The sequence below is a fragment of the Bombyx mori genome, chromosome 3, assembly GCF_030269925.1.
Source record: "Bombyx mori chromosome 3, ASM3026992v2".
NCBI lineage: Eukaryota > Metazoa > Arthropoda > Insecta > Lepidoptera > Bombycidae > Bombyx > Bombyx mori.
This window is the reverse complement of record NC_085109.1, coordinates 2,956,711-2,983,988: the sequence shown is the minus strand read 5'-3', so window position 1 is coordinate 2,983,988 and position 27,278 is coordinate 2,956,711. Positions and strand designations below refer to the sequence as shown.

General features: G+C 36.7%; 1 protein-coding gene and 1 non-coding gene across 2 annotated transcripts in view; one reads left to right on the top strand and one right to left on the bottom strand.

The window, feature by feature from the left end:
* LOC101740728 (dorsal root ganglia homeobox protein) overlaps window positions 1-27,278 on the bottom strand; it is a 98,362-nt gene that overhangs the window by 18,296 nt on the left and 52,788 nt on the right. The gene's annotated exons all lie outside the window — the stretch shown is intronic.
* TRNAM-CAU (transfer RNA methionine (anticodon CAU)) lies at window positions 15,992-16,064 on the top strand. The gene has a single exon. It is a non-coding gene; the product is annotated as a tRNA-Met (tRNA).

Sequence of the window (27,278 nt, the reverse complement as noted above, 5' to 3'; positions counted from 1 at the left end):
CTTACAGCCCATTTGGTGTTAAGTGGTTACTGGAGCCCATAGACATTTACAACGTAAATGCGCCACCCGCCTTGAGATATAAGTTATAAGGTCTCAGTATAGTTACAACGACTGCCCCACCCTTCAAGCTGAAACGCATTACTGCTTCACGGCAAAAATAGGCGGAGTGGTGGTACCTACCCGTGCGGACTCAAAATAGGTCCTACCATCAGTAATTACGCAAATTATAATTTTGCGGGTTTGATTTTTATTACACGATGTTATTCCTTTACCATGGAAGTCAATCGTGGACACTTGTAGAGTACGTATTTCATTAGAAAAACTTGGTACCCGCCTGAGATTCGAACATCGGTGCATCGCTCAACACGAATGCAACGGACGTTTTATCCTTTAGGCCACGACGACTTCACAATCTTTTAGATTTGAAAGATCTTTGTCGTCTCCTCAGAATCATTACAGGTAATGTAATTTGTAATGTGTAAACCAGGGTTGGATTCTTAAATTAAGCTGGTCATGATATTCAAAAGGGAACAAAGAGCCGCCATTGCCTTAGATATGTCATCTTGGTTCCTCCTGATCTACTCTCGATGCTTTAAAGTAATCCAAGCACCATTGACCGTTCTCGTCAAATGCGACTAACAGTTTTTTTGTTAGCTAGTTATACGTATGGACATAGAAAAAACAAAACTTATATTATTTTCACTCCCAATACTTCTGTACAAACTAGAAAAACATATCGCACTGCTTAAAAAAAATCATAATCAAGTTCTAAATTTTCTAAATGTGAGGAAAAGACATTAAACGCATTAACTTGTTTCAATGTTGCCATCTGGGTCCGCTGCCTCGAACGTAAAGCCGGCCGTACGTAATAATAACATTTGCCCAAATCCGTACTCGCTAATGTACCGCGATTCCCGTAGGACTTTAAACTGCTTACCGCGGTTTAAAAAACCCCAGCTTGGCTGTCTGTTTGTTGATCCCTTTGCTTTAAGATTTACAAGAAAAATAATGTACGTTTATTGATTTTTTTTGTCGTGTTCCGATACGTTATTTTCCCCTTTTTGATACATTTTTAATAATAGGTATTTGATAAATTCGTTTCTTATGTTTTAAAGCGTTTATCAAAAGTTCATAGCTTTAAAATTAGGGCCAATAGAATGTGTATTTTGGTAAATGGGTTTAAACAAGATACAATAAATAAAAATCATTTCTCATAATCAAACTAGTCGATTTTTTTAAATGAAATCTCGACGTTTGTCTTTTGGTACAAACTTACTAAACGATTACAATCGAATCAATTTCAATTTGTTTCCACTAAACGATACTAATAACACTAATCGAAACACATTTATTCAAATGACGTGTCCGAATTGAGACGACAATCGGTTCCCGCGCCGTGAGCGTCACTAATCTTCATAAATTTTAATAAAAACACCGCACGTTATCGAATTAGAAAAATTAAAAGTGATAAATAAAGTCCAATTAAAGTTTATTGCGTAAAAAAGGCATAAATTAATGCGTTGAGCGGACGCGGCGAAAAACATGCGACGAACGCGTCAGTTCGTGTAATTGTCAACTGAGCTAGGGATGGGAAACGACGTTAGGATTGTTGGGGAGAAAATTATTTTAACCATTTTATCGATATATGATTATTTTTCGTTTTTTAAACCTTAATTTAAAATCGTTTATTGCGTGGTATCGTTTATTAAATGACTTTATTTAAAATCTTAATGGAGAAGCAATAAATGTATATTGATTGCAATTTTAACTTATATTATTAAAGTACAGAGGATACCGCATTATAGGTGTATTTGATTTTAATAAGAAGACACGAGTAGCATACTTATATAGGTATATCTGTGTTACATATAATAAGTGTAAGTAAAGCATATATCTTCAGCTAATCACTGTCTTATAAACTGAGGCACAGGCGGGGCATACCGAACTGTTAACTTCTTGATATCGATAAAGCTGCTTCATCTGAATATCGATATGCCAAAACATCGATACACTCCCAACGCACGTCACACGTGCGTCCTCTAATTACGCGTTCAAATTGTATTAATTAGAGCGCGACTCTGTAAAGGGTTCCGTGAATTATACAATTAAGCAACATAACGTTTGTAACGCTATCCGTCATTGTTCCCACTTTGTGACAATTATACGGGTCTTTAACATAATACACGTAATTTTTGTTATTATTTGTTTGTATTTATGACATTAATATCAGAATATAACTTGTCAGTGTTTAATGGTAAGTCATTCGCGAATACGAGCTTAGTACGCAAATTGATACCTGCCTGCGGGATTCGAACACCGGTACAGTCGTATCGGCTCGATACGAATGCACCGGGCGTCTTATCTTTTAGGCTAAGACGACTACCCATTTTTCACCAGTAATCGGCAACCTTGTCAACCATAAGAGCCAAATGTAGATAAAATACAATTGAAATTTATTCAAAGAGCTATTTTTTTTAACATGTATATTTATAGCCTTGTGTTTCAACAAAGTTTACTCGTCTCTTACAAGACAAGATAATGAGTAATATTCCGTGCCTGGACTAAACATTTCGCGGAAGAGCCGTAGCCGAGGATTCAAAGACCCGTGGGCTGCCGACCCAATAGACTACACAATCTACACAATATTACGTCGTAACAAAGTTCTAAAAATATAAAATAAACACAAAAAATCACTACACACAAACAAACAAAATAACTAGTCGTTACAATGAATGGAAACCGCGCGCTTTAACTAGTGAAAGCTTCATAATGACCGTATAAAGCATAAGGTATTTCGTTGGTACCGGAAATCAAATTCTTTCTAGAACATCCGATAACAAACGCCCACAACATAGGCGGCCATAACAACAATAAATAAATAAAAACACAGTCTCCGCCAACGAATACCTGCATTAGGCACCGATATTAAGTAGAATACTTTTTAAATAATCAATCTTCATTCATAGCTCTTTACGTTAACAGTTAAATAAATGCTTCGACAATGCAACCGTTATTAATTTGATTGAGTTGCTTACTGATGTCGGTTTTTTTAATGAAGATTCAAAGCTCCGGAATCAATACGCGAATAAGTATGTTAAAACATTAGAATCCAATGCCAATGTGTCCGTTCATAGAAAAATATTCATAAAAATGGAATGGCGATAACTAAAGTGAGAATTATTTTCTCTCTCTTTTTTCTTGCACATTTTAGGAACTACGGAACGATTTTTATTATGAGCTTTCACAAATACACATATATACGCACACATTTACACACTGTACAATTAAAAAAGTCATGTGGCACTTGAGGTATGCCGCGGTAAAGCTATTGCATAGCATTTTTTATCAACTTATGCAATTGTAATTAGACAGTAATAATTTAATATTAAAAGAATAATAAAAAAGACCACGCTGTATTTATAAACATAAAACATTAACAAAAGCAAAACATTAACCCCTTCACACTCATAAGCTAGACCGCGCGAGAGAGAGACGGGCAGACTCATCACGATACGCATGCAATGCGACGTCACGCCGCGCCCTTATTCACAAACACCACACAAGTGCAACGTGTGAATGTGTTGAACGCGAGCCAGATGTTAGGCGGAGTGGGGGGTGTTAGGTTTTATTTTCGTTACGGTCGGAATTTCTTGATCCGGTCGCCACGCTCAAAGCCCGCGATAAAAGCTGCAATAGCTTAAAAATAAATAAATATGTAATTTACTTCTATATTGTGAGACGTTAGAGGTTACGAAGCAAATAATTTAATTATTCTGAAAGTAACTGTCCGTCTTCTTTACATTTTCACACAGAATGGCACTGAAGTGATTTTGACAAAATTTTGTATTCCTTTCCCGCAACTCTAGAGTCAGAGTAGAATTCGAATCTCACTCTTAAATGTTGACGTTTTGAGATGGCATCACCATATCTGATTAAATGCCTAATAAAACCATACTAAAGACTTCTAAAAGTTGACATTCCTTATTTTAGAACTTGTGGTAAGACCTCTTGAGAGTCCGCGCGGGTACGTACCACCACCCTGCCTATTTCTGCCGTGAAGCAGTAATGCGTTTCGATTTTAAGGGTGGGGCCGCTGTTGTAACTATATTTGAGACCTTAGAACTTATATCTCAAGGTGTAACCCTTAACAAGGAGCTCCAGTAACCACTTAACACCAGGTGGGCTGTGAGCTCGTCCACCCATCTAAGCAATTAAAATAATAATTATAAAGTTTAATGTTCTTTGGTCATTCCGATGTCGTGTTTTTTGACACCAAAAATATCAGTTTACGCACGCACACACACGACAAAAGACAATGTGAAATATATTGTATACCAATTGAAATAGCATGGTTATTATGCTAATATAGGAATCCTGCAAAATAATTCCCGACTGCGCAAAGAGCCCGTTAAACGTAATAACACGAAAGTAAACTGCTCAACATAAAAATGCGAATAATAAACTGTAGCGATAGAAACATCAGAAAGGGGGCTATTATGAAAAATCGTAACGCATTTACGGGGCGGACTCGCTTACATTATTCATGAAATGAAATTGCTCCCGCAAGGGGCGCACTCTGGTTCTTATCTTGAGGGTCATCCTACTCACGGTCGACGTAAGCTTTTCAATAGTTAACTTTCTAATTTTGTTTGATTTAATTTATTAATTTTAATTTTAAATAAAGTCAATTACAGTATAGTGTTGTATTTTCGAAATTTTATTTTAAGTTCATTGGCGGTAAGTAATAAATTATTTTTAACTAGCGACCCGCTCTCGCTTCGCTTCGCTTCGGAAACTGTAATTTATTATTGATTTCTCCACTATTTAATGGATGTTATTATACATATAAACCTTCCTCTTCAATCACTCTATCTATTAAAAAAAGCCGCATCAAAAACCGTTGCGTAGTTTTCAAGATTTAAGCCTACATAGGGATATAGGGACAGAGAAAGCGACTTTGTTTTATACTATGTAGTGATTAAAATCTTGCAATTCTACATATGTACGAGTATATCTAAGTTCTTTTTTTTACCGAATTCATAAACTTTACAATGCATTAGTGTTTATTAAAGTGGTTATAACTCTAAATAGAATGTTTCTTCATTTTATTTTATTCGAAAGTCATGCCATAAAATCTTGTTTATTTGAGGGTTAAGAACGAATGGACCCCGCGGCAGTTTCCTCCTGAGTGCACACCTGTATCGTGATGTACCTGTTCCGTTATTTACACTCGTTTTGTATAACGGCTACTATTGGGGGCGAGATCGCCACGCCCCCTACAAACGTTATTTAAAACTCACATCAACGTTCTTTTACACAATGAATTTAAATATACTTGCAGTTCACAGCTATTCTAAAATAATAGCAATAATGTATCTCATCTTATTAGGCAACATTGGTAGCTTTTTTTTTTTGGATGGTATTTTTTTATTTCTATTTTATATAACGAACAAAAATTTAGTGCATTAAGAAACCAATGTTAAAATTAGATAGAATAATGGCCGCTCTAAATAGACTGCACCTCTTTGAACAGATTCGAAATTTAAAATCTAGAGAGTGATCTAAGTTCAAGTCACGCTCGGACTTTTCTCCGTAATGAGCTTACGTCACAAACACTAGTCTGATTGTGACAGAGACGACGCGACTACGTAACGTACCCTCGGCGACTGCAACACACATTAAAGTGCAATAAAACAGTACTATTCACATTTAAAAGAAATACTAGTTTATATGTTAAATAGGGTTCACTTTGGATTACGTACTATTTGGATTGAAAAACTGCGTGTGGTTTCAACGAAATGTATTGAGCTACTAAATATAAGTTAGAAATTAATTAATTGTTAGTAATTAGTAACAACAACTAGGTATCACATATCAGCAAATACTTTTTACTAGTGATCCCGCAGTAGTCGAAATTCGACTATAATTAATAGAAATTATAAGTTTCAACATTAATATGGTCCTATTGTTACAGATTTCGCCAAGACTACACTATAGACAAATACTCGTAATATTAAAGACAAACAATACTAACCTATTCTCAATTTGACTACAGACTTTAAGCAATAACAAAAGTTTGACAATAAGCAAAGAGTGTGTGTTTGTCAAATACATGGTAGTGTGTGTAATGTTTTCTTTGTTGATTTAATGTATCTTTTATGCATTATTTAAAAAAAACTATTAGCATTGTACACTTCTTCTCTATATTCTCTATAAGTATGGAAAATTTCATACTACTCCGTCCGCGCAATTTTCGTAAAAAGGGATACAAAGTTTTTGCTTCACGTATTAAGAGATACTTTAGATAGAGAAGATTAAGGAAGTGTGCATTTCGTATTCTTTTATTGTTTGTATTCATAAAGGTTAAGACAAAATAATTATTGTTATATTTTTGAAGACTACTAAACATAAAGTAAAATTAATATTGTTTTATTATTATTAACGACTACCTTCCATTGTTAAACATAAAAGTTACTAATTTATTTGATTACGAACGGATTAATTCATTATAGGTACATTGATTCTTGATGTGTTACATTTTGCATAATTTTTTTTTTTAATGCACAGACATCACCGTACGTTCTCTAGCCCCAAGGTAAGCTTAATGCTTGTGTGATGCGTACCAGATTACGGATATACTATTTATTTCATTTTTTTTTTTAATATATACATATATATGTATATAGAAAACACCAATAATATTATTAAAGGATACTTAAACACGAAAAAATATTAACATCCCTTTGCTTTAAAAAAAAGAATATTTTAAAACTATTAAGATCCCTTTGCCAAATAAAAAAAAATCTTAGCCATCATTCAATATAGGTCACGTTTTTTTTTTGGTTATTCAGTATGGCAATTTTATATTCTATCTTGTTTACTACAATCAATATGTGATTATCAAATGGCGGTAGTCAAGTCACGATCGAGTTTCGGCTCTCGGTAACGAGTTTACGGACCAGGCGCCAGTGATTGTGACGACGACGACGACGAGACGGCCACGTAAAGCGACCGTCGCGACACCGACGCTAAATTAAATCGTATGTTTTCCGATTCCGCAGACAGACACGTACGTTTCATCATTGATTGCCGCTTTGATCCTTCACGAGTTGCGGCACTGACTCGTGATTTAGACGCTCGTTAGTCGATGATTTTAAATAGTGATGTTCTCGATACTCGATATATCGATCTCGATAAAAATACGATGACTTTTTTGGGTTTCAAGCATACAACTATACTTGAGACCTTAGAACTTACATCTCAAGGTGGGTGGCGCATTTACCTTGTAAATATCTATGGGCTGCAGTAACCACTTAACACCAGGTGGGCTGTGAGCTCGTTTTTTTTTTTATTTATTTATTGCCCTTGTCGGCAGACGTGCATACGGCCCACCTGATGGTGAGTGGTTACCGTTGCCCATGGACTTCAGCAATGGCAGGGGCAGAACCAAGCCGCTGCCCACCGCTTAATACTCTCCACAAGCCTCGTTTGAAGAAGGACATGTCATAGCGCTCGGGAAACGCCGTGGAGGGGAGCTCATTCCATAGCCGGATGGTACGTGGCAAAAAAGATCTCTGGAAACGCACTGTGGATGACCGCAGTGGCTCCAGGTAGTATGGATGAACTCTACTCCGGTGGCGGGCGGTGCGATGGTAAAAACGAGATGCCGGTATCATCTCGAATAATTCCTCAGAGCACTCGTCCAGCCATCTAAGCAAAAAAATAAATAAATACAGACACACATGTCAAATTAGACGACACGACCAGAATTGAATCTCGTCTTAATATTTTTGAACTAGGTTAGCTTTATTAATTAGGTGTAACGAAACCTAATAAAACAGTAATGTTTATTTAGCTAAGCAAATAAATATTATTATTTTTTACACGTTAAGGCCTATTGTCATCTAGATTTCTGGTGGTAGGGCGATTTGTGAGCGCACATGGGTAGGTACCAACACCCTTCCTGTTTCTGCTGTGAAGCAGTAATGCGTTTCGGTTGGAATGGTGAGGTAGCCGTTATATTGTAAAAACTGAGACTTGGAACTCATGCCTCAAAGTCAACGATGCCATCTACGTTGTCGATGTCTACGGGCTCCGGTAACCATTTAAACTTAAACGGTAGGCAGCGAAACCAACAGTACAATACAAACATACAATATTTAAAAAAAATTGCTAAAACAATAACCAAACGTGTTACCACCATAAAAATCACATATAAGTACCATCCATACAATATGGAATGAGCTCCCCTCCACGGTGTTTCCTGAGCGCTATGACATGTCCTTCTTCAAACGAGGCTTGTGGAGAGTATTAAGCGGTAGGCAGCGGCTTGGCTCTGCCCCTCGCATTGCTGAAGTCCACGGGCGACGGTAACCACTCAGCACCAGGTGCTAACTACACTAAACTAAACTAAACATTGAGAGCGTTCCGCTTCTACCTTAATTTAGTTTACAAATATTAAATACTGGTAGTAGGACCTCTTGTGAGTCCGCACGGGTAGGTACCACCACCCTGCCTATTTCTGCCGCGAAGCAGTAATGCATTTCGGATTGAAGGACGGGGCAGCCGTTGTAACTATACTTGAGACCTTAGAACTTATATCTTAAGGACCCACCTTACCAATTTATATACCACCACTTAACAACAGGTGGGCTGTGAGCTCGTCCACCCATCTAAGTAATAAAAAAATATATATATTTTTAGTCACCGCAGAAATAATATAAGCAATCGTCGGAACGAGGACTTTATAAAATTCCATTTTATAAAATACGGAACGAAATAATTCCGAGTTAGAATACGTAAATTACTTTTTACTTAAATTAGCAAAGCGAAATAAGCAAAACAGATGATCCACCTCGTCTAAAATAATAACGACGGAGACAGCGCCTCGCTCCTCTCCGCTGACGGTAAGCAAAAACTCAATTATCATATTTTATACCTCATAATACTTACGAAAGAGATATTCAATTATACAATTTTTCCTCTGAAAAGGGATTCCCTTTTCATTTCTCATTTGGATTTTTCTCTTAAGCAATTACGTGAGCGCCTCGGGGAGCGCGGGATTGGATTGGAGAATACATTTCTGCGTCGGAGCGCGGCGCCGGCCCGTCTAATTTATCTTTTAACAAGAAACGCTGTGTGTTAACTTACGCGCGGACCGCGTTAGCTCTGTTTTGTGCGTTTAATAAAACCGTGTGTTTCGCGGATGATTTTACGAGTTTCAGCGAGTTATGAATTCGTTCGAGTACTGAATAGAAATGAGCTCATTTCGTGGCCGCCACGCGTTAATTTATTTATTTCTTATTTATATGCGAACGCCGGACAGACGCTCGTTCGCTTACAACGCTAATAACCGAATTGCCGTCGTGGAAATCTGTAAACAATTTCCATTCTGGGCGTCCTTCGAGACGCGTTCGAGTTTAAAGGCCTCGTCAAACAGAACGCGTACTTAGCGCGCGTCAGAGAGCTAAACTGACGGCGCGCTATGACACCGAGATGTGCTGTACTACTATGGTAATAAACTGTCAAACAGAGCCCCAGCCCTAGGAGTACGCAACGTTCTGTCGCGGCGTTAAAGCTTCGTCAAACAGAACGCGTAATTAGCGCGCGTCAGAGAGCTACGCTATGACACCGAGATGTGTTGTTCTACTATGGTAACATACCGTCAAACAGAGCACCAGCGCTATAGCACTGGCGCTCTGTTTCAGCTGCGCCGTCAGTTTAGCGCTCTGACGCGCGCTAATTACGCGTTCTGTTTGACGAAGCCTTTAGGACGCTTTGACGTCAGGCGATGTAATTTTTTACAAATTTTATTTTAGCGTCCTAGTGAATGTGTATTAAAATACTGGATAACGCCCGAAAAAATGATAGAATTGGTTAGAAAATACCCGTGTTCACATTCACATCTGAATCACTCGACATCTTAATACTTTTAAAATTTCACACTGTTTTTGAAAGGCACTATGATTTGGCGAATGCTACGTTGCGTCAAGGAGCGTTGGGCTCATCTAGTCAATTTGTGTGACATGAAAAGAGTGCGCCGTTAAGACGCAGCGCTAAGTACGCGTTCTGTTTGACGAAGCCTTAATTCTGTAGATGGGCAACGTCGTAACGAAGTTCTCGTCGGCAACTCGATCCGTTCTCGAATTCGATCCCGCCAACTGTCGGATCGGATTCGAGAACGCGAAACTCGCGTAATCACATTGCCCGGCCGGGAACACAAATTATTCGTTCGCCGAAATTCCCTAACTTCGTGAACCCTATAAAGGAGGTAAAGAACAAAGCGGAACCACAATTGGCCGTACCGTGAACCGATCGTCTACCTGAGTCGATGCAAGTTTTAAAAATGGCGGCTCTTTGAGAGCAAACTCAATAAGGCGCCGCCCGCGGGACGCGTAGATACAATTTGCAAGGAATCGTTCGTGCCTTTGACGTCCCGACTACGTTCTCCTACTGGAGATCCGGTTGTTTGCATCTCTGTATCCCGTTCGAATCGGATGTGACGAGCTTACATAAAAGTCAGATAGAGAATTGAAAGCTCAATGCACCGAAATGTAAATTGAATATTTAAACAGACGATATTCGAACATCGTTTTAAATCACAAGAATAGCATCTTTTGACGTGACAACGTCTTATAATTCGATGGAGCCGGCTGCACGCACGAAAAAACATGACTCATGCGGCGTTACCCGCTCTGAGGCGTTCCATTTAAGGCTTGAAGTGCAAGCGAGAGCGCGCAACGAGCGACAAAGAGGCACAATCGGCCTCCGCGTTCGGCAGCGTTCGACATCTGTCTCTCTCCTACTTGAGTGAGCGATGCATCCGCGTGGACAGCTGCTATACAATAATACATTTACATGTTTTCGTCAAGTATGAAGTTCAGTGAGTGATTTCCATTTACCTCCTTCTCTATATCCATACAAAATATCTATCAAACAAATAAAATAAAATAAATCTTTTGAAAAATAAAATAATTCCATCAGTATTTTCTTATGCCGTTGTCACGTTCAACTATCGTCAGTAAATCGACTTTACAGACAACCGATTTTTCAATTAACTTTTTCTTTTTAAACATTGATTAATTACTAGTGTTCAGTATAAGTTAAATAAAATTCATGATTAGCCTATAAATAATATCTCATAAAGATGTCTGTCTATAGAAAAATAATTCCTGTTTCTTAATTCAATAAATTCACGATCCACGGTCGGCGGCGAGCAAATGATGAAAGTTTGTAAATGGATCAGCATAATTTTTATTGAGTAAATCATTCTCAGTGTGGCGGGAAGTTTGTAAATTGGGAACTTTCGAAAGTGGCCGGATCATCCACAATCTTAGGGTTGGCGTGTGTGGCTTTTTGTCGTTCAATATTTGATTGAATAAAACAAAATACATATATTATAAATGTTTTAAAAAATAAGAAAAAAGAACTAGAAGTTTTAATTTCAAATTAGAAACCTTAATCTTTTGAAATTGGATTCAATACTGAAAGCGCGTGACTCAAACTTTATTTCAACGGTCACTTTGAAATATAGAGAGAATAATTTCTTTCTCATGATCTCATCATTAACAGCCTTTCCTACAGAATATATTATACTCAGCAGTATATTTCATCTAATACGTTTCCATAATATGTATTATTATCCACAATATGTATATTATAATATCTTAAAGGTCTTAACTAGTCATAGATTTGACGAGACCATAGTAACTTTTAGCGCTGTTCTAAGAATATTCATTTTACATCTCATCGTCTGATTAAAGAACAAAAATCAGTTTTCGAATCAACGTGAAAAAAAAAAACAAAAAAAATAGCGTGATTGATTTTTTATGAGATTCTTGATACGAATCCTTACGATTTGGATTTATTACATATTCACAAAGAGATTAATGCGTACAAGAGCTATTAACTATGTCTAAGATTGGATGAAGCCTCAGTATATTTTACATTTATACATACATATATTTTATAAGGTCGAATACATTTTCAAATGAAAGAAAATGTTTTTTTATAGCGTATTGACGCGACAGCCCTACGTCAGAATTGATATGCAAATTGTGCGGAATGGTAGAGCCCCGACCAAGTTATATAAAGTAGATATTAATTTGTTATTCATTACGTAATTACACGGGACTTTGTTGATAATGACGTAAGTTGCTGACGCGCCTCCTTGATTATTGTAACAATCGTTACTGATTTATGAGTTAATGTATATTGTGTTCATTTTCAGAAAATTTTTAATGATGATTTTATTTTTAAATTATAGTATAGTTAAGAATTGTAATGAATGTAATAAACTTAAATGGTAACAAGCTAAGCCAAGCCAAACAACAATGGTGGATAGGTTTTTTTTTGCATCCACTAAGTATGTTTGAAAGGAATAAAATTATGCCTCTATATGCATAAGGCTTAATTCTGGTTTTGATGTCTGTGATGTTCGGTAAACACTCAACCCTAGGTGGGCCGCGACTTCTTCTAACCTAAATAGAATATTTTTTTAAAGTAAATATTTAACTTACCCGATGCGAAATATTTAGCATTATTAAATTTGTGATTTAAATAGGTAGGTATGTGGGCAAAGACAAAATAAACAGTACCTTATTCACAGTTTTTCAAAAATTAGTAACTGACACGCTGTGTTGCTACTAGAAAAAATGGATTCCCTTTTTTTTAATTGAAAATCTTTTTCCGTTTTTGTAAAAAACAAAAGTAACAAATAAAATTAAACTAAATCTTGAACTGTCCGTAATTATTGTCGAATTTCGATCATTGGACGAAGACTGGTACCTGTAAATACGCAGTGACAGTCCATGGGTCCACTCAACTCGCGTTGCCATGGCAACTACACAACCCTATCTCAAGAGCGCAACCATTGCGTTATCAACTCTATATCTGACCAATAGAGTTACAATTACAATGTTAGCAAAAATAAAAGTACTTCAGCACAAAGTAACGTAGTTACGATATCGTTACGGCTCCCGTTAGTTTTGTTAGTTACGTTAGACTAACGAGTCCCGACTCGATCTAATAAGGGTTAGCTGGTAGTGTGGAACGTTTTGCTAACAACGTTCTTGTGAGGGAATTAGATTAGCTACGATGGCTCCGGTACTATTGTCGGAAAAACAATTTTGATGTATTAATTTTATTGTTAACGCCATCTACTGGTAAAGATTGCAAAATTTTGCATTCTAAATAGGTACCATCTTTTTTTTTTTAAATGATTTTATGACCTGGTAACTAAGACCTTTAAGTCATGTCTTATTTTATTTTATATTCTTATTTTTATGAAAAATGATAATATGGAGTGAAATTAAATGAAAATGATTAATTTGAGACGTTAATCAACTGGGATGACATTAAATGAAATGAGATGATATGGAATGAAATATAATCTTAGTAAAATGGTGGTCATTTACTAAGATTTTTTTAGTGGACTTTTTGGAGGATCTCGAGAAGTTGCGTCCAGCGGCTTTGTTTCATTTTCCCACATTTGTGCACTTTCACAGATATTAAACAGTTAATAAACCACCGTTATTACACATTTAAACCTGAAGAAACACTAAATAGACAAAATAAAACAAATCACACAACTTCACTCCTCGCGTTCCCGCCAAAAAGTCCATAGGTACCATCCTAACTGAGATAACCACAGATAATACCTACTATAACATTTGACAGTTATTAAATTAGCGCAAAAAAGCATGATCGTGTATTTAATGCTTTTTTTTTCTTTTTTTTATACTACAACTTATTAACATTGTTTACGTAATTGATTGTGTTATAAATAGTCCAGTTTACCCTTAATATTAATGTCAAGTATCAAAACCGTTTCATCTGGAATAAAAAGCTAGCGCTTCGTACGATCACATCGCGAACCCGCATAGGGGCGGTCAACGAGGGCTTACCATCAAAAAGGTCACGTTACCACTCAATCTTTACGCGCCGTCGATTCATTTGATTTATTTTTTATGACCATTTTAATATATCCTTTGTATTGTGTGCAGTATGTTTGGATTGTATGCAGGCGTGCCTAATTAGAGGTAAAGGGGTGATTGGTACGAAAGAAATCGTTCCTGCTTTTATTTTCTACGAAGCGTGCCCCGCGGTTTCATTTGCGACAAATTTGTAATACAGAAAGAATTAAACCTTTTGGTTTTTCACTAATGTCGTGCTCTCTGGGCGGTTAACTATTTGTCGATTTTGTCGAACCAATGAACACTGTCGTATTTGTCATGGCAGACATAGCGACAGACACACACATAGACATAACACACATATACACATAGACATAAAAATATAATTTAATAAAAGATATAATAGTATGCAAACTTCAAGATGTAAGTTTTGTAGTAATCCAGTGTTTTCTTAAAGCTTTCACTACACGATTTTCTACAAGCATTACAAATTGTAAAATAAAATTCTCATCTTTTCGTATTAAACTTCGCACTGAAGCATAATCCAAACGAGTAATTAATTACATTAATGTGGTGTTGTTCTTGGAAATACCATCTTGGGAATAGGCATATAATGTTTTACTTCACACCTCTCTAGTATTAGAAAATTCCGTGTCAGATTTAATGAGATCCCCTGTTATTTGTGTCAGAATCAATGATTTTTCTGTTTTAAAACGTTTTGACGGTGTTTCATATCAATTTTTAAAAACATTTTTTCTACGTAATTCTATTCACTCATTCATCTCTTAATTCTTTTTCATTCTTGTTCTCCTCATTCACTCACTGTCAGATCCGCCATTTTGTAACTATTTTGCAATAATGTTCGTTTTGATTTACTTACCTAGAATACGTTACTAGTATGCTTATAATTACCATTCCTTTTCATAATTAACTAAGTTTTGATTAAACAAGTTCTCTAAGTCAAATGGTTTGATCAGCGAGACATGTCAGGCCTAGCCGCCTTTTTTCTTTAGGCCTAACCCAACCTCTAGGCGACGCGCGAAAATGTGCTTCTAACTCTTTTATGCGCAGATCTTGTAAGTTGTTTAATACTAAGTTCTCTAATGCTGACATCTTTTGCTTGTCACTTGATGCTATAGAAATGCCATTTTGGAATATCTATAAGGTAATTTAGTCCTATGAGTAATATTTAGTTTTATAGTGTAAGTTGATGTACATAATAATATGTGCGTATTGTGTTGCTTTTGTTTTTTATGTAAACTTAAATTTCTCTTTTTGTTTCTTCTTTTGTTCACTTTTTTTTATTACCACTGTAGGCAGACGAGCACACCGCCCACCTAATGGTGAGTGGTTACCGTTGCCCATAGACTCCAGCAATGCCAGGGACAGAGCCAAACCGCTGCCTACCGCTTAATACTCTCCACAGGCCTCGTTTGAAGAAGGACATGTCACAGCGCTCAGGAAACACCGTGTAGGGGAGCTCATTCCATAGCCGGATGGTACTTATATGTGATTTTGATGGTGAAAACACGTTTGGTTATTGTTTTAGCTAAATTTTTTTAAATATTATATGTTTGTGTTGTACTGCTGGTTTCCCAAATAAATATTTTTTTTTTTTTAAATAAAGATCTGTAAAAAGCGAGCGGGTGATACAGAGAGTCACGCGCGCAGGTCGCGTGCGCGCCCGTCGCGACCGCAGCGGGGTGCGTCCCCATTCACGACCTCGTAATGGTGCATGACAAAACATCGCTTCATTAAAGCACGTTGATTTCTTAAAATGCATCTAAACATTGTCTCGTCATTTGGCAAAAAGTAAACGCTATTGTCAAAAGAAGAAGAAAAAAAAACATTGTCTATGAATTATTTGAAAATTATTCGAATCAACGAATCTTTCCCTCTAGATTTCTTGTACGTATTAATTTCGATTCATTTGATTTTTAAATATTTACTGACGCATCCAAATGCGAATAAAGGCGAAAGATTATGCAGAAAGGAGTGGAAGGACAAATGTTATTTACGACAACGAAGCTTTCAATAATTCCCGGGAAAAGATTTTAATATTCGTTAGGCAATCATAGGCCTCAGTGGCGCAGTAGGTAGCGCGTAAGTCTCATAATCTTAAGGTCGCGAGTTCGATCCTCACCTGGGGCATTATTTTGCAATACATTAATCTCCTTTTTTTTCATTTAAACTACCCCCGAGAAAGCACTTCCTCGCTTAGCAACCTTCAAAAACAACATGCCCACTCAATGCTACTCCCATTAAATAGATCATCAAAGTGATTTAGCAACATAATCGTGATCTTATTACGATCCATTTAACGTGAATGGCTCTAGTTGAGCGCGGGCCTGAAGTCGCGTGTCGTTCGAGTTTTGTTTATCCAGCGGCTGCGAGTAAATTTACCGTTAAGTGATCGTGTATTGGCGCTGTAGGGCGACCACCCTAACAGCCATTAACGCTATTTTAACGCTTTTTTTAAACGGCAGTCGCAGCAGGACGCCGCGATTTATACGACCAGTGTGAACGTGACCTATAGCGTTTGTTGATTGAAACCTTTTTGTTGTTGTTGTCAATGATTTTTTCTTTTTCTGTTTCCGTAACACTTCTGATTTCTGTATTGAATAAATTCGTTTGTGTGTATGACGATGGATTATTTGAAGTAGAGTTCTGCGCTCATTGCTTTTTAGGAACAGGAGATTGATGTTCAAAAGGTTTTATACACTAGCGATCTTTTAATAAACTTTTTTCAGCTTGGAAAACCACAGATAGCATTCTGTTGCGTGACCTAAAGGATAAGACATCCGGTGCATTCGTATCTAGCGATGAACGGTGTTCGAATCCCGTAGGCAGGTACCAATTTTTCTAATGAAATACGTACTTAACAACGATTGATTTCCGTCGTGTAATAAAAATTAAGCCCACAAAGTTATAATTTGCATAATTACTGGTGGTAGGACGTCTTGTGAGTCCGCACGGGTAGGTACCACCACCCTGCCTATTTCTGCCGTGAAGCCGTAATGCGTTTCCGTTAGAGGGTTGGAGCAGCCTTTATACTATACTGAGACTTAAGAACTATAACTATATCTCAAGGTAGGTGGCGGCATTTACGTTCTAGATGTCTATGGACTTCGATAACCACTTAACACCATGTGAGCCGTGAGCTCATCCACCCATCTAAGCAATAATTAAATAAAATTACATTATGATAACAGTTACACTATTCTTCTGTGTTATTTCATTGCCATAAATATTTGTACCTGCCTTACGGACAAACTTAGGCCCCGCCTACACAGCTACTTGACATTTCGTACTAGTTTTAGGACGTATTTTGAGCCCGCACAGGTAAGTGGACAGTAAGAAGGACTCAATTTATGTCGCGAAGAAATTATTATTTCTGTCTTAAAAATGACTTCTTTGCAATAATGCGGAAGCGAAGTGCATCGTTATTGCGTCGAGTCAGTGGCAACATTCTTCTGAACATAATTAGAACCAAGATCGAGGGACTGCTGATTAATAGCATTTGCAGAAGGCACTTGGAATGAAAAAAAATGTAGTACTATATTTTATGTATAATGTATGTCTGATAGTTATGTGTTAGATTTTTAAGTTACTAACATAGATTATAAGTAATCCTTACTGACAAAATGTTATGGTTTTAAAAACAAAACTGAAATAAAGTTGTGGGGGCACAGAGCTGGGAAGCAGTAGTTGTTTACTAATGATAACTCCGGATTTTACTAACGCACTTTAATACACACAATCACTTACAAATGCTCTATGTCTAAATGTTATTGTTATCCGAGTATGTTATATATTAATGTTGTAATTAATAAATGTTAATGTTAAATGTTACGGTCGCGAAGACCCAACCCGACTTCCGAGGAACCAGGTTGTAATACGACTGTTGATACTGATCAACTGCAACTTTAAATAAGTGTGGCGTTATTACTTGCTAAGATGTTCGGCCGTATTACGACGAACAAAAGTACATATATATAAATAAATAAAAATGTTTACCTGCCTACTTAATGCTAGAAAAACCGTGAGCTCATACACTTGTCTATATTGTAACAAAATTAATCCAAACGGAGTCTTGTCTTTTGGTGAAAAGTAAAATTTAGTTTAGTTTAGTAAAGCTTAATTATCTGTTTTTTTTTTTTTCAAACCAACTTAGGTACTTTGAATAATTTTCAACATCTTCGAAACGCTTGTAGTAAACTGAATTGTACAGTGAGTCACACAACTGAACAGTATAGCGGCTCGCTGTTCATTAATGGCATTAATTAATGTTTAATTGAACCAAATAGAGTATCAATTTAGCGACAATTGGATCATGCGTATGTACGCGGCGTGCCACAGTTCATTTACGATCAGGTGAGTTAGTTGCGAATTTTAACGCGAATGCTGTACGTGGCTTCGCTAGTTTATCCCTGCATTAGAAGGCTCCATTCAAATGGAATAACGTCGACAGTTAACAAATCTAAAATTACTTAAACACATTTAGAAATAAATAATCAACTTTTATTAATAAATCTACTTAATATGCCACTCTTAGATGATTTAGCAAACTTGATTGACGGAAATAAGTTTTGCACAAGCTAAGTAATTATTAACTGAGAGAAACTCATAGACAACAAACACAGAAGACAGGAAAATAGTAATAAAAGAAACTATAGCATTGAAACAGATACTTTTGTGGTCATCACAAAAACTATTATTTAACGCGGATAGACTACACGCGATATTAGCTCTTACAACAATGCCAAAAGATTGGTAACTCATTTAAAACCAAGAATTGTAGTGCGAACACGTTAATTAAATTAATATACTAAATACGCATGGATGAATGGCAGATAATATGAAGCATGACTGAGTGAGAGAGATAGGAGATGTCATGTTGGAAGGTAAGAAGAGAGACGGCGAATTAATGTTTGACATATAACTTTATTTTAAGCGAGAGGTGGAATGAGGGTAGTTATCGGACGCAGTGGGAAGAGACGTAATGTAACTCTGAAGGCGAAACAGGTGTATTTTTTTTACTTTGTTATTTACAAAGGCGGAATTAAACTCAAGTTTGTATGAAGCAAACAAATGTTTAACTAGCCCAAATCGAATAGATATTCTCACATACAGTTTAATTTAATTAGTTGGGCAGATAAAAATGCATACCCGCCATTCACTACTGAATCTCTCCATAAATAAATATTTTATTAAATCATCTGCAAAAACGATTAACAAACTTCCTGCTGATTTCATTGCGGTATCAAATGAATTTATCAAAGTAATGAGGTTTTGTGGCACTCTCAAATGCTAGTTAATATCAATTGAATTTTGAAACATAAAATCGAAATTTTTTTTTACTGATATTGAAACTTAGATTCAATAGAAAATAAATTAAATTAATTATAAATAGTATTTAGTAGTATGTAAATAGTATTTTCTTCGTTTTTATTATATTCCTTGCAAGAGAAAGGCTGCTCTTTCTTTCAGTGTTTCAATAGATTAGTAAGCGTGCTTCAGTTTTGTTGGGGCATACACTTTAACACGTAATTTAGATACACTTTAAAACGAACTATTTCTATGTTCATTTGTGACAAGAATCTCAATAGTATTTACTGATAACTTTTGCTCTCTCCCTTCACGCGTGCTATTGTCGTCTACGATGAAAAATATGCAAAAGGAAACTTTTTTTAAAATAAATTACCGAAAAAAATATTCACGGACATTATTAATAACATGCCACAGTATACATACAACAATAACATAACACAATCTGTGTCAGTGAATATGGTAGAATAGAACCGAACCAAGCACAGACAATCCCCACTTACACTCGTAGATATAGACATTAACACAATAGTCTGCTTCGTCATTATTATTTTGTCATAAACTATATATACAATTGGAGCTCTGATTATATTTAAACTATTTGTCTTTAAAAACTCTTCTCAGATTTTTTGGGAACTGACCGAACTAAACTCTCACTCTGCTTTTTACATTCTACGGGATGGATTCTACTAAATGGATATCTTCGCTTATTTTTGTGTGTAATAATAAGTTAAATCACCCATCAGTATAACGTTAATGCTTTGCTAGACGAATTTGGCCTCAAATGACGTCATCCCGAATAACAGTTTGATAAGACTTATTCAACAAATTTTCCGCGGCAATTTTCAATTAATTGAAACTGACAGTTTCCCTGTTACCCGACCACAAAAAGGTCTGATACAAATATTCACACAATATTATCTCTTACTTAAACAATTTTCGTCTATTACAAATAACATTGAAGATTAAACTATAACACTGATTGTTGCTTCGTTAAAGTTTACATCGAGAAGTAATATTTGGGCTTCTGCTGACACATCAACTGTGTCGTATTCACGATACATTGCCGCGTTACGGAACACAGTTGTAATGCGTCTCAACCGTTTCATTAACATCATTTATTAATGCTGAATTGACTCAAATACGCCTTGTATTAGTTAAAAGACAGTCAACATTAATTACACTTTACTGTTTTGCCGCTTCAGTCCATATAATGTTAATGAAAGAACTGAAACTTTGACTATAACTGTACTTGAGTATCAGTTTCAAGACTATATTAACTGTATGATAAATTAACTGTGTGCTATAATTAATTAGATGTGAATAAATATTCGAATATCAAATCTGTCGGATTTTTTAAACTAGTTTTACGCCCGCACCTTCGGTTGTACTTATTACGCTTGACAAGGATTGTTATAATTATTTTTCAGGCTTCAAGCTATTCTCTCAGAATTCTATTAAAATCGATTGAAGGAGAACTTAAGAGATAAAAAGTCACCATTGTATTGATATATTTATTATCAAACTAGCGGCGCGCTCCAGCTCCGCTCGGGTCTTTAACAAAAATTTCAACGATATTTGACAATGTTTTATTTTTTAAATAAAAGAACACTTATTGCGGCATAACTATAATAGTTAGACATATGTTGTTGCGACACTTTTTGTAAATAATAATGTGTTCTACAAAGTCCGTGTACATTATTTTATTTTATCATCAATAGTTTTCGCAGGGCACGCGATGTAAAGAATATTTTAGGTAATTTTTTTTACAACTTGGGTTACATTATTGGAGTACTAGTAAGGATCCCTGATTTTTTCAAAAAAGATTATAGCCTATGTCACTCGGGAATAGTGCTGGGAATAGCTTCCAAACAGTGAAAGAATTTTTCAAATCAGTTCAGTAGTTTCGGAGCCTATTCAGTACAAGCAAACAAACCTTTCCTCTTTATAATATTAGTATAGATTTAAATAGCTAATATGTTTCAAGTTTTTTTCACAGCTTATCTAATTATTATTTTTTATTGCCTTTGTAGGCAGACGAGCATACGGCCCACCTGATGGTGAGTGGTTACTGTCGCCCATAGACTTCAGCAATGCCAGGGGCAGAGCCAAGCCGCTGCCTACCGCTTAATACTCTCCACAAGCCTCGTTTGAAGAAGGACATGTCAAGCGCTCGGGAAACACCGTGGAGGGGAGCTCATTCCATAGCCGGATGGTACGTGGCAAAAAAGATCTCTGGAAACGCACTGTGGATGACTGCAGTGACTCCAGGTAGTATGGATGAACTCTACTCCGGTGGCGGGCGGTGCGATAGTAAAAACGAGACGTTGGTATCATCTCGAACAATTCCTCAGAGCACTCCCCATGGAACATGCGGTACAAAATACAGAGGGAACCGAAGTCCCTCCGCAGACCCAGAGGCTCCAAACGATAGATAATAAGAACCCATAAGCGTAACAACAGAAACGAAAGAAACAATAATATACAAAACTATTAAATAAATGCTGTTTTAAATACACATCTAGAAACTTGCACGTCAGAAACAGCACACGACATCTGTCAACAGAATAAACTCGTAGCAAATTCAATTTCGTCACATGTATACAGATTAACTAGAATACATACATGTGAAATTAGCGCGCGTTCGTGTGGACAAATGTTCGAGTAACTAGCTTATCGGTGAGGGAACGCGTTAATGTCGGCGGGTTTGATGCTATAATATGATGAGTAATAAACATTTTTGAAGTGAAAACTTCTTTAGAATCGTTGTGATTTCAAACCGGATGCAAAGGAAAAAACGACAGGTAAGAGACACAAATACAAAAATGTGTAGGATGAAGCCAGCAATGAATGAGACAGAAATATACATACTATTTAATACAGCGCCATCTGTGAGATTTTTTATACGTGTGTATGAAAGCCCTTGTTGTGAATTTTAATTTAGGATTATACGTGAAATTAAAATATCAATTCACAGAGGGCGCTACCTTACAATTATTTACTAATGACAAAATTTTACATATACTTAGACGTTTAGGATAATTGTATTTTAATTTTGGAAGGTTTCACTTCTACCACGTGTGAATTGCACACATGTATTTTTTTTATTTATTGCTTAGATGGATGGACGAGCTCACAGCCCACCTGTGTTAAGTGGTTACTGGAGCCCTTAGACATCTACAACGTAAATGCGCCACCCACCTTGAGATATCAGGTCTAAGGTCCCAGTATAGTTACAACGGCTGCCCCACCCTTCAAACCGAAACGCATTACTGCTTCACGGCAGAAATAGGCTGAGTGGTGGTACCTACCCGTGCGAACTCACAAGAGATCCTACCACCAGTAAAATCAACTAAATCTGTCGTTAAAATTCCAACATAATATCCAATATTTACGCTACATTTAAAACAAAAAAAACTTCTACAAATTGACATCAAAAACAATCATCACAATGGGAATAACGTGCACAATATCCAACAGTATTTAACGTTTTTGGTCGGCGTAAACCCATTCGTGACATTAAGTCGGGCAATTAGACCGGCATGCGGGCCTCAACCCTTCCGCGCGAAACCGCTCGCGCCACCGCGGGTCCTTTGTAACCTAATGGTTATTGACGCGCCTCATTTGATTTTAGGATTCGTATTGAACGATAATTCATTGACGAAAGTTTATTTGTGATTTGAGAGAAAGAGTATTCTTTATTGTTCACCAAAAAAATAAATAAACATTGTGTGATATGTGATACATTAAATACAAAAACAGTACAATTGGTGGTCTTTTCGTCGAAGAAGTGGTTTTATTTATTTTTATCGATGTCTTGAATCATCTTCTATAGTATTCTTACTGTTTTTCTCCACTTATTCCTATGTTTTGCCTAGTCCCGACAAGTCTGCCTAGTCTTTTTTTTTTCCACAGGAGAAAATCGCCGGATCCCCACCCGCGCGGCAGGTGGGGTATGTGGGAGTTGAACCTCACTAAAAACTCCTGCCGCTCACAACCGGCGCCCTACTTCGGACCGGGCCGGAGCCCAGTCGGGGCTATTGAGACGGCGGGGCAGGGTTGACGTAGAGCACATTACATCCATTCCACCGTCCCACGGACGCCGGACCGGCGGCCGCCAGCGACACGATCACCGGTTCCCTCGTTCAGCGGGCCGAGAGCCCGCCTTATCCGAAATATAAAAAAAAAAAGATCCAATATAAAATGAAAAAACAAAATAGAAAACTAACTATCATACGTACTGATTGATTCTACAAAACAAATTTATGAACTATTGCGCACGCATCTTAATTCGTGTGGCGTTTGTAAATGATAGCGCGTTCGAACCGATCTATTGTTGTTAGGGTTACGGAACCCAAGGGTCGTCGCCCTGCCGGATTGCCGCTCTAAATATGAAATCACTTATTGACTTATTGGAAGTGATTCTCTAATTGAAATATAGAATCTTCTTCTAGCCACCGTCCTGTCAATCGGGGTCACGATGTCTGGCCATTCATTACTTTGTTTTGAGCAGAGATTAACGTTAAAGTGCCTGCTTGGATTTTTAAATTAGCATATTTTAAGTATGAGGGAATTAAATTTGATAAATTTGAAATTTGAAAATTTGAAAAATTAAATTTAAAAATTATGACGTTAATGCTTACACTTAATGCTCGTTATAAAACTAGCAGAATGTCTCAGGAATTGTCCGTGAGTTAAGCAAGGGCTATGCAGAAAATAACATAGGAGTAATACTACCCAATGAAATTGTGAAAATTCTACTAATTTGTGAGATAGATATGATGATGAGAGAATTTGTACGATATTTGAGCCTACTAGGATCTAAAGACGGATGATGACAAAGTCCTTGTAGAAGCTACCAGATATATCTGTGTTTGTTTTATTATAATGTAAATTAAAGTAGTTAATCTATCTATCTATATAAATAAAAATGAAAAAATATTAAATTCAAATTCAAATTCAAATTCAAAATCATTTATTTCAACTTGGATGTCATCAAAAACACACTTGTTGAATGTCAAAATGTAAAAGAAAATGTTAACTCTACCACCGGTTCCAAAAAAGCCACAGTCCTGAGAAGAACCGGCGAAACAAACTCAGCGGGCTTTTTTTTGTATTTTCTCAACTATAATCTTTTTTTTTTTTTTTTAAACAAGAAAACATATTTACAGTATAAGAAAAAGCAAGTCAAAAAAATACAATTCAAATAAATAATAATAATAATAATAATTAAAAATGAAAAGGCCAGGAGCGAACGCCTCATTCCCACGTAGTGCCATCTAGTAAAAAATCCTTAACTTTATAATATGCCTTGTTGCACAAACGTTCCTTGACAGTTTTCTTAAATCTATGAACAGGTAGTAGTTGAACGTTTTGTGGGATCTTGTTGAAAAGTTGTACACCCAGCCCCCTGAAAGAGTTGCTTATTTTCTTAATTCGAGCCGCCGGCAACGCAAGCCTATGTTTGTTCCTAGTGTTCACATTATGCAAATCGCAGACTCTGGGGAATTCTACAATGTTTTTACGCACGTACAATAAATTTTCAAAAATGTATTGGGACGCTAAAGTTAGAATTTTGATTTCCTTAAACTTGTCCCTCAAGGATTCCCTCGGGTGCATATTATAAATAGCACGAATAGCCCTCTTCTGCAGGATAAAAATCGTTTCGACATCGGCAGCATTGCCCCATAGCGAAATGCCATAGGACATAACACTATGAAAATAACTGAAATAAACTAGACGTGCCGTATCTTCATCAGTATACGTTCGTATTTTTTTTACCGCAAACGCTGCAGAACTAAGTCTATTCGCTAACTTGCATATGTGAGGACCCCACTGCAGCCTGGAATCAACTGTTATACCAAGAAAAACTGTCGAATCAACAAGCTCCAGTGTCTCTCCACTTACAATGATATTAGTGTCTACTTGTCTAACATTAGGTGTGGTAAATTTTATACATTTTGTTTTTTTGTTATTTAATAACAGATTATTAACACTAAACCAATGTACCACGCGCGAGATAGCATCATTACATACATTGGAATATTTAATAATTTTCGATACCATGTCTCTCTGTTTTCTGAAATGACATACTTTATATCGGCTTTTCGCATTGAAAGTGTACAATTTTTAAAAATATTCGAAATTGAGTTAATATGCGGAATCATTTTGTATCACCAGTATTTTTCTCATAAATACTGTCAAAAGAGCGTAGTTCAACTTTAATTTTTTTTTTAGTTTATCTGTTTTTTGACTATTAACAAAATTAATACCGTATATCATTTTATCTTACTTTAAAAGACAGATAATGTAACTGGTAAAAAATTAAAAATAAATGTTGCGAATATGATTAATATTAAAAATATCACATGTTAAACTTTTAAAACACTCTCCTGTAAAATTAGTAAGTCTTGAGATTATACAGTTTTAATGCAAGAAGACGATAAAATATATAGCCCTATAGTGACATGACATTTACGGTAGGCAGCGGCTTGACTCTGTCCCTGGCATTGCTGACGTCCATGAGCCACAGTAACTCACCATCAGGCGGGCCATATACTCGTATGACTACAAGATTAGTAAAAACATATGAGGATGGGTCACTAAAGCTTAACATCTTTCATGAATTACTAAAAGTATCTTTATGCCTTAGTGATTTAGAGCGAATATACACTGTTTCTGACGGTAAGTCCCTAATCGCCGTTATTATCTGCAAGGCGGCGCGATAAGTCCGGATCGACGACACCCGCTCCACACTTCCGCAACGACCGGACGTTCAGACGTTTTGTTTAGACAGACTTTCCGCTGACTTTTGTGAATTACCGTATATCGCGTCCGTGAATGTAATGATTTACCTCGTAATGCCTCGTAAAGGCCTCCCCCAAGCCTCGCCACAAAGACCGGTCCTGCGCTGCCTGCATCCAGCACTATAGGGGGTAGGACTTCTTGTGAGTCCGCACGGGTAGGTACCACCACCCCGCCTATTTCTGCCGTGAAGCAATAATTCCGTTTGGAGGGTGGGGCAGCCGTTGTAACTATATTGAGACCTTAGAACTTATATCTCAAGTTGGGTGGCGCATTTACGTTGTAGATGTCTATGGGCTCAGGTGGGCTGTGAGCTCGTCCACACATCTAAGCTATAAAAATAATAATAATATTTTTATTGCTTTGTAGGATTGATGACGAAAGGAAGATCTTTCACCGAGCGGGTGATATTGCTCGGTAGACCGACGGTCCGAATGTTGTTGTTCGGAACTTGTATACTATATGCAAGCTTATCTTGAAAATGTCGTAAGCGAGATTCAGACATCTGTCAAATATCTTGTGTTCTATGATGGTTACCCGCCACAGCTTCGGTGGATGGATGAGCTCACGGCGGAAGTGGTACTTACCCGTGCGGACTCACAAGACATACTACCACCAATATCAGTCTCAATGCTACATAATCAAAAATACTTTTTTTAATGTTCACAAATTACTTTTACAACTATTTTAATTGGATTGTTTAAAGGTAGAACGCGCGCCAAAAAAATGGACTAGCGGGCAATGACGTCATCGCTATTAGAGACTGAGCGTGCGAAAGGGATAGCGAGATCTTCCAAGTACGCACTGCTGAACTCAGAAGCGTTACGAACAAAGAGTACATACAGTTCTTTAAAATGTTACATGTTTTATTGCAAACTAATTTCGACACTGATTTTCATTGTATTTTTACGTAATTTTAGATCGTTTAATGTCCGTTATCTGTAAAGCACATGTTTATCAACCGCTATTGTAACACTTAACATCAGGTGAGTCTTGAACGTGTCCACCCATCTAAAGCTGTAGAAATAATTCGGAAACATTCTTAAGGACTTACTATGATATCGCAAAGCACGAATTAAATAAACAACAATTAACAATTTAATACCCCCAAGACAAGTTAACCTCCCAATCATTATTATCGACAATTAAACTGAGACTGATTCGATTAAATACAATCCTGTCCGTAACTTAGACGCGACTTGATAAACTCGATCGTGTTTGGTACAAAACGTT